Here is an 8904-nt window from a genome sequence, read left to right on the forward strand (position 1 = left end):
GTCATAGTCAGGAAGAAGAATGGCAAGGTGCGGATGTGTATTGATTACCGTCTACTGAACTCCAGAACCATCCCAGACCAGTACACTATGCCACGCATAGATGATGCACTGGATTGTCTGACAGGAAGCAAGTGGTTTTCTGTACTGGACCTGAGAAGTGGATATTATCAAGTGGAGATGTCTGAGGCTGATAAAGAGAAAACAGCTTTTATCTGTCCTCTTGGGTTTTTCCAGTTTGAGAGGATGCCTCAAGGCATCACTGGCGCACCCGCAACCTTTCAAAGGTTAATGGAGAGAGCTGTTGGAGACATGAACCTGATTCAAGTCCTTGTGTATCTGGATGACCTTATTGTGTTTGGCAGGACACTGGAGGAGCACGAGGAACGGTTACTTAAAGTCCTGGACCGGCTGGAGGAGTGTGGTCTCAAAGTCTCCATTGACAAATGCCAATTTTGCCAACCCCAGGTGAAGTTCTTGGGACACATTGTCTCTGCCTCTGGAGTTGCCACTGATCCTGAGAAAGTGAGTGCGGTGACTCACTGGAAGAAACCCACTGATCTGAAATCCCTAAGATCTTTTCTCGGATTTTGTGGATACTACCGGCGGTTCATCGAGAACTACTCCGCCATAGTCCGCCCTTTGACAGAACTGACCAAGGGATATCCTCCTGCACAGGGTAGCAAAAAGGGTGTCACTAAAGGAAAGCAAAATAGCTACTTTCGAGTTGCCGAGCCTTTTGGTGATCGGTGGACCCCAGCTTGTGATGACGCCTTTCAGAGCATTGTTTACAAGCTCACACATGCTCCAGTCTTGGCATTTGCTGATCCAGCCAAACCATACATCCTACATGTTGATGCAAGTTTGGATGGGCTAGGAGCAGTCCTGAACCAAGAGTGCCCAGAAGGACTCCGCCCGGTAGCGTTTGCCAGCCGCAAGTTGAGTCATGCAGAACGGAACTACCCAGTTCACCAACTGGAGTTTTTGGCTCTGAAATGGGCAGTAGTGGAAAAGTTCCATGACTACCTTTATGGGGCTAAGTTCACGGTGAGAACTGATAATAACCCACTCACCTACGTCCTGACCACTGCCAGGTTGAACGCGACAGGTCATCGGTGGCTAGCAGCACTCTCCACCTATGATTTTAGCATTCAATATAAGCCCGGTCGTGAAAATGTGGATGCCGACTCACTGTCCAGGAGTCCGCAAGACACAACAGATGGATGGGTGGATATCCCACCTTCTGGGGTAAAAGCTTTGTGTCGTCGGATCACTACAGATGGTTTTCAAGAACACACCACCAGATTTGTTGACCAGCTGGGTGTTTCGCCAGACGCCATTCCAGCTTTATATGCAAACTTCACTCAGATAGAAGTGGGCCCGCTGGAACAGCTAAGCCTGAAAGAACTGTCAGAAGCCCAAGACTCTGATCCAGTTATAGGTGTGGTGAAACCTCAGGTTGAGAGATACCAAAGTGTTTCAGCTTCCACGCATGCAAACCCAGATGTTGTGTTGCTGATACGAGAAAGATCCAAGTTAAAGGTTAAGCGTGGCCTTCTGTACAGAGTCACCACAAGACCCTCTGGCCGAGAAGTGAGTCAGATCGTCTTGCCTGCTAAGTATCGGCCAATGGTACTAAAATCAGTGCATGATGATGCTGGTCACCTGGGCACAGAACGAACTACAGAGCTCATTAAAGACCGGTTTTACTGGCCCAGAGTGGCATCTGAAGTTGCAACATACATACAGAACTGTGGAAGGTGTGTAGCTAGGAAGTCCATCCCACAGAAAGCTGCTCCTTTACAGCACATTACCAGTAATGGCCCACTAGACCTGGTCTGCATAGACTTTCTTTCTATTGAGCCAGACTCTAAAGGCATGGCTAATGTGCTGGTTGTCACTGATCATTACACCAGGTATGCTCAAGCATTTCCCACAAAAGATCAGAAAGCACTGACTGTCGCCAAAGTCCTTTTTGAAAAGTTCTTTGTGCATTATGGATTGCCGGCTCGCATTCACTCAGACCAGGGTAGAGATTTTGAGAGCAAGCTCATTAAGGAGCTATTGACCCTGCTGGGCATTCGTAAGTCCCGAACGTCACCTTACCACCCTCAGGGTGACCCGCAGCCTGAGCATTTCAACCGTACTTTGCTAGCAATGTTGGGCACCCTGGATCCAGCTAAAAAGCCTAAGTGGAGCCAGCATATAAGCCAGCTAGTACATGCTTACAACACCACTAGAAATGATGCCACAGGATACTCGCCCTACTTCCTCATGTTTGGAAGAGAGGCGCGACTACCCATTGACCTGTGTTTTGGTGTGGGGTCAGATGAAGAAAATGACTTAAAGCACCACCAGTATGTGGCTAACATGAGAAAAGAACTTCAAAAAGCTTACCAGCTAGCCGCTGATGCAGCTTCCAGGAACAATGAACGAAACAAGAGACTGTATGATGCGAGAGTTCGGAATCAGACACTTGAGGAAGGTGATCGGGTGCTGGTTCGGAATCTGGGCCTCACAGGAAAGCACAAACTACAAGACAGATGGAACTCACTACCTTACATAGTGATCGCCAAGTTACCCAATCTCCCTGTGTATCGTGTAAAACCAGAGAGAGGAACTGGTATTGTGAGGACCGTGCATAGGGATCACCTGCTGCCCATTGGTTACATGGTCAGGATGTCTGCTCCATCAGAAAAGACAGCGAGACCAAGGACCAGGGCACAGCAAGTAAGGTGTGAAGATGAAAGTCAGACACAAAATTTGGAGCATCTGAGTGAAGATGATTGGTCCTCAGAGTCTGAAGAACAGTGTGTCTACTATGAACCTCCTTTAGCCTTTCGCGACAGTGTTGAACCTCGACGTGAGGAGGTTGTGAGCCTTCCTGACCATATGGAAAGTGATCATCCCAGTGTTCATGAATTGTCCGAGGTGGAGGAACAGGGGGAAGAACTCTCAGTAGTAGTAGATCAGACGGAGGAAAGTTCACAGCAACACCAAGACTTGGTGGAGGCTGAAGAGCTGGAGGACAGAGATGTTCCTACACCTAGTATCTCAGTTGGGGGTGCTGACTCAACCTATGACCTCCAAACAAAAAGGAGAGTGAGACCTGTTTTGCACCTCAGTTATGATGAACTTGGAAGGCCCACTGACAGACCTGTGACTATTAGTTACCGAGGTATGGTAATTCAGATTTGCTACGACCCTGACTCCTAAATGTTAATGCCCTAGCCAGTACTCTTTAGTGAGATTTTAACTGGCCTAATGAAAATAGGTCTGATGGGGACATTCAGACATTCAGAAGGGGGAGGGTGTAGCCCTGGCTATATAAGTAGCTCATTATTTCAATTTGTTCATTAATATTGATAGTTAATTGCAAATGTTTAATGTGTTCAAGAATGTATACCTGCAAAGTATGTGATGTGTGTCAGTTAAATGCACAACCTTTTTATTTGTATTTTGAGGTTTATGTCATTATTTTTGATATGGTATTGATATGTACTACAGCTCCAGTGAACCCTGAAGTAGTCTCAGGTAGAGGGGTGGGAGTAAGTGGGGAGCCGTGTGCACTCTGCAGGAAGCGAGAGAGACGAGAGCTGAACAGTGTCGAGTGAACGCAGAGTTCTTAAAGGGCGACAGACGCATTTTCGGGTTGACGGATAGTTAACTGGAGTCGAGAACTGTTGTACCCTTCTGTGAGGTAAATGTGGATTTTGTCTGACACTTGTATCCAATGTTATTGTGTAAAACGGATTAGCGCTAACACAGCCGCTAGCACAACTGCTAACATAGCTGCTAGCATAGCCTAGCATATTCGCTAAGCTCTTGTTCTGCTCTGTTTTTATTTATTAAGCTAATGCTAAGATTGAATGTTATCACATGTGAACTGGCATTTAGTGGAGTTGTGTGATTCAGTAGGAGGAGACGGACGTCTTGCTGGTGTGTCAGAGAGGTCCCTTCTGCTGGTGTGCTGAAGTTATGTGTTCACGTGGGAGCACGTGGAAAGGACGACTGTGAGTGCTGCTGCCACTGCCTGCTGGTAGCCGTGACCCAGTTTCCCCGCTATCCCCTTGAACTGCCTGGAGGTGTGAGTACTGTTGTTTGCACGTGCTTTTTATTTGTACTGCTTGGCAACAAGTGAAGCGACCATATTGTTTTAGGTCCCAACGCACCCTAGCCACGACTCAGGCCTGCAACGAGGGGTTTGGTAGCAGAAAGACTGTAGCACTTGAGGTGTGTGTGTGTGTTTGGTGAGAGTGCGTGTGGGCCCACAATATTATTTGATTATTTTGTTTCTGTTGAGGTAGATACCTTATCATTGTTTAACAAACTTTATTGATTTTACTTATTTTCTTTGTGTTGTTAATTCAGCATTCACTAAAGTGGAGTTAACTTTATAATTGACCTGCTTGTGTGTGATTTATTTCCATGTAGTGTAGTTTTATTACATATTTAATACCATAAGCATTAAAAAGGGAGTATCAATAGGAAAGTAACAACAGGAACCCAGGGCCCCTCTCAATAGAACGTGGGACGGGTGTTACAGTACTATGGAGGAGGCAGCATTTAGCTGGAGCCTCCATAAAACCACAGCTGATCTGGAGAACTTTGTCCACCACCTGCAGCTGATGCAGCACTTCCTGTAAATCACATGACTGTAATCAGAGTACAGTGGAGTAACTGAGTACACTTCCTCTTCTTTCTTCTTTATATTGTGTCAGATAAAGTCTGACATCTTTTGGATCTTCAGATTAAATAATAATAATAATAATAATTTTAATAATGTGTTTTCACAGGTGAAACCAGAAAATTAAAATAAAAAAAGAAAATAAAAACCAGTAAATCAAATACTTCACACTAACTCCACATGACATTCATCTGTAACCAGTAACCAGTAAAGTGAAGTTTTAATCCTCGTTCAGATGGATCAATATTAATAATCTGTTAATCCACTGAAGCTCACAGACTTCAGTCAACCTGTCAGATTATCTAAAAGACTGAAAGACGTCATTTTAAACACTTACTGTTGTTCTGAAGGATCTCTGAAATCCTCAAACACTCTTCTGATCATCAGGATGGGAAGGTAAAAAAACCCCAAAAGTCTGAGTTCAGTATCAGCTTTTTCAGTATGTAAAAAGGGACACACTGAAGATTTATTCCACTTAATAAAAAAAAAAAAGTAAAAAAAAATAGTTAAGAAATCAAACAATAAAATGTAACAAGTTTAAAGTCTGTGTATAAAGTGGCCTCTGTACCACAGAGCCACAGATCAAACTAACCCACACATCCGTGTGTCATCCTGTTTGGTACAACACACCCTTCACCTGTGTGACATCAGTGCACATAGCAACACCTTAGCAACCACATTCCTATCCTCTTCAAATCTAAGTACACACATGTGACAAACAGCTACCACATATACAAAGAAACAGAGAAGTAATAAAGAAGTGAAGTGTTGCAATAAATCAGGTAGATGTGCAGAGACAACTTCCCACTCCACTCAGTTTATGAAATTAGATCAGCTCAGTCTAATCAATAAAAGTAAAAGGTGGTGATTTCCTCTAAAAGGTGTTTAGGTGCAAAACAAATGAGGACAATTTATTGTTAATATTACTCAAACTAAAAATAAACAAATGTTACGACATATAATTTCAGATGATTCATTAAATGAAAAGATAGAAAGCAGAAGTAAAACATCAAGCTGATTGTTTACTCAAACTAGAAATACTTTATAAATGAATCTCTAACAAAAGCTTCTTAAAACACAGTGTTTATATCCGATACTGTTTTACCTTCATCTGTACAACGTTTCTGTCGGACTCATTAATCACTGAGATTCTCCCACCTGACTTCCTCAGAATCATCTAACTTTGTGTACAATCCATGCATTTCTTTAAATCATTTAATTAATCCTCTGATCTTCAGCAGCTCTGTGTAAGAGAAAGAAAGGTCCGTGTGTGTGTGTGTGTGTGTGTGTGTGTGTGTGTGTGTGTGTGTGTGTGTGTGTGTGTGAACATCCTGGTCAAACTGGTAGTGTATGTTTGTCATTGGTACAGATTGACCCTGTAAATCAATGACATGACCTGTGGTGTGTACTGTAAAGTACATTTATTACCACTGACAACAAACCTGACTTTTCTCTCCTTGTTGTTCTGTGTTCATGAAACGTCTGACTGTGATTTCACATCGAAGCTTCTTATTAGAGCTAGCTGTGAACATAGCTGTGGTCAGCTCATCAATTCAAACAGTTTGAAACATCAAATTCAACTGAAAAGCATCTGTATTCTTCTCTTTTTTTTTCATTTATATTTTAATAACTTTGTGGATTTAGTGTTCCGTACAAAGTAACACTCATCAGTAACTAACTGCATTTAATCTAGTGAAATTCACTAAAGTTCAACTGTTTTTTTTTACTATTTTTTTCCACGTTAATTTATATAGTGGTGTGTTGGAGGAGCAGCTAGTTCTCTCCCATCATGCCTTGGGACATGTGCTGCTGTTTAGATGTTCTTGTTTGATTGTTTATGGTTACATTACTTTTAACTGTTATCTTGAATGTTGTGTTTATATTGCGGTTCAAAGTCACTGACACTTACTGTTTTATAGAATGAATGCAGTACCATAAGTGAGTTCTGTTATGCTGTTATTGAGGCTCGAAGCAGCGTAGCATCAGCAGGTATGCAATAAAAAAAATCTCTCTTCCTGTTTGTGTTGAATCAGCAAGGTCAGTCTTTCTGTGGAGCTTCTTTATTAAGATTTCTCTCCATGCTGCAATATTGTGTTAACTATAAAAACTTCAAACTGTGGAAACTAAAAACACGAAGACATCAAATATGGGGATTTTATGCTTTATAGGATGAAACTAAATGATTAAATGTTGAACCCTAAATAACATCAGCAACTACAGTCAACTTTATGTCAGATTTATAGAGAAAAAACAGATTTCATACCTCCAACCCCTCAGAGTGTAGCGGTCGCTTCTTTCCCTGTTTATTCCACTAAGTCGCTTACAGAGACAGAAATACGACTTCAAAGACAACAGGACACATGATGTAAAAAACAAAAGATTAATGGGGAGGAACAAAGTCTGACTGAGAGGAACAATTAAGTATTCACTTCCTTTGTCTGGCCTGGTGGTGAGTAAATAGAGGAAAAGAAACTGTCTGTGGTCATCAAACAATCAATAAACAGGGAAGCAGGAACAGTGTTGGATTTTAACACTTGTGCTGACGGCTGTGAGAAGCTGTGACGCTGCAGGTTCAGCAGCACCCTCTGGTGGACGATTGACGCTGCGTGTGACCATAGAGACAAATTAAAAATGGTAATACATGAACATTTGTGCAGCAGTTTTCATAATTCCAGTGACTTTAGAAATAATCTTTTATTTATTTATTTTTTTCCTGACCAATCTGTGGTGACCACCATTGTTGCAAGTGTAATTGTTGTTTTCCATCCATCCATCCAGTTATCTTTATTGCAGTCGCTGAGTGATAGCTTTCCTTTTCAAACCACTAGGTTTAAATCTGGGACTCTCCACCATTTGACCTTAGAACTGAAGAAGCTTCTCAGATGAGAGGTGAAACGTCTTCAAGTAACTTAAAGAAGTCCAGACGCTTTTCTTTGCAAGCTCCTTTGACTACGATGACCTGGATGACTGAGAACCTTCACAGACATCTTTCCTTTTCTTGTGAATATAACTTATGTCTATCATCACCATATTAAATATTTCTGATCAGTCAGTGAAAATCTGCTGTGTAATTTTTATGTATTCATTGTGTTTCTGTTATCAGTCAATCAGCCTGTTTCTGTTGCTTTTTTAGGATTATTTAGATTATTGTTTTTGTATCATTGTTATGATTGGAAAGATATTAGAGTTTTCAATTTAATTTACCACAGATAAAAACATCCATAACAACTTTATATCTAACTCTATCTAAGAAACGATAGACCTAACAATAAGACAACACAGTCATCATGAGGGTAAACTGGAACATTCCTCTCAATAATTAAACCATCAGTGGCAATCCAACCACCAAAAAGCCAATTGAGGGAATTTGAAGTAATTTCCAACTCTGGTTTGCCATGGCCAGTACTTTTAACACTTTATTTATTATCTATATCTTAAAAGCAGCAACAAAAACAGAGTGAAAAAAACACATGACATGACCATCAGAACCAACAACCACACAGTTGTAAAACTGTGTAGCTTCCTCTACCAACCTACATCTCTGCCCCTAATGCCACATATCCCCACACAAGGGATGTACAAGTAAAATAATTATAGGAGGAACACCCCGCCCCCCCCCCCCCCCCCCCCCCCCGCCCAAGGAATATCTGATTTGTGACCGCAAATTGCAAAGTATTCCAAAACACTGGAGCCACAAACACTGTCTTCCACATATCTTTTCAAATCAGCTGTTATTCATCGGGAGAGATGGGCAGTACGCAGCCACTGTAAAGTGAAATTCACAGACAAACTCCCGGACTCTTCCACTGACGTGACCTCTGCGGCACACCTGCACCAGGGCAAACCTCCGCCTGCCCCACTCCTGCTAAACATGTGACAACAGAGCAACAGGACCACCGAGTCTTTGATTTTATTTATTTTCTGCTGTTTTTTACTTGCATCTATTTGAAAGAGTGAGTGTAAACTAAAAATAAAATAAAATATTTTATGTGCTGGAATGCAGTGCAAAAAATAAGTTTAAATGTTCTTCCAGTCAGAGAATGTTGCATATAATTTAATTTTTGCTTGATGCATAAAGTTAAAAGATTAAAACTAATAAAATAGTTTTAAATAGATAATTTTTCATTTGATTACATTTTGTATGATGGATTATGCAGAAACAGAATTGGGCTGAAAGATCTATCGCCTTATTACCTATTCAGGTTGTAAATCGTGTTTTA

This window comes from Astatotilapia calliptera, chromosome 3 (assembly GCF_900246225.1).
Source record: "Astatotilapia calliptera chromosome 3, fAstCal1.2, whole genome shotgun sequence".
In the NCBI taxonomy this organism is placed as follows: Eukaryota; Metazoa; Chordata; class Actinopteri; order Cichliformes; family Cichlidae; genus Astatotilapia; species Astatotilapia calliptera.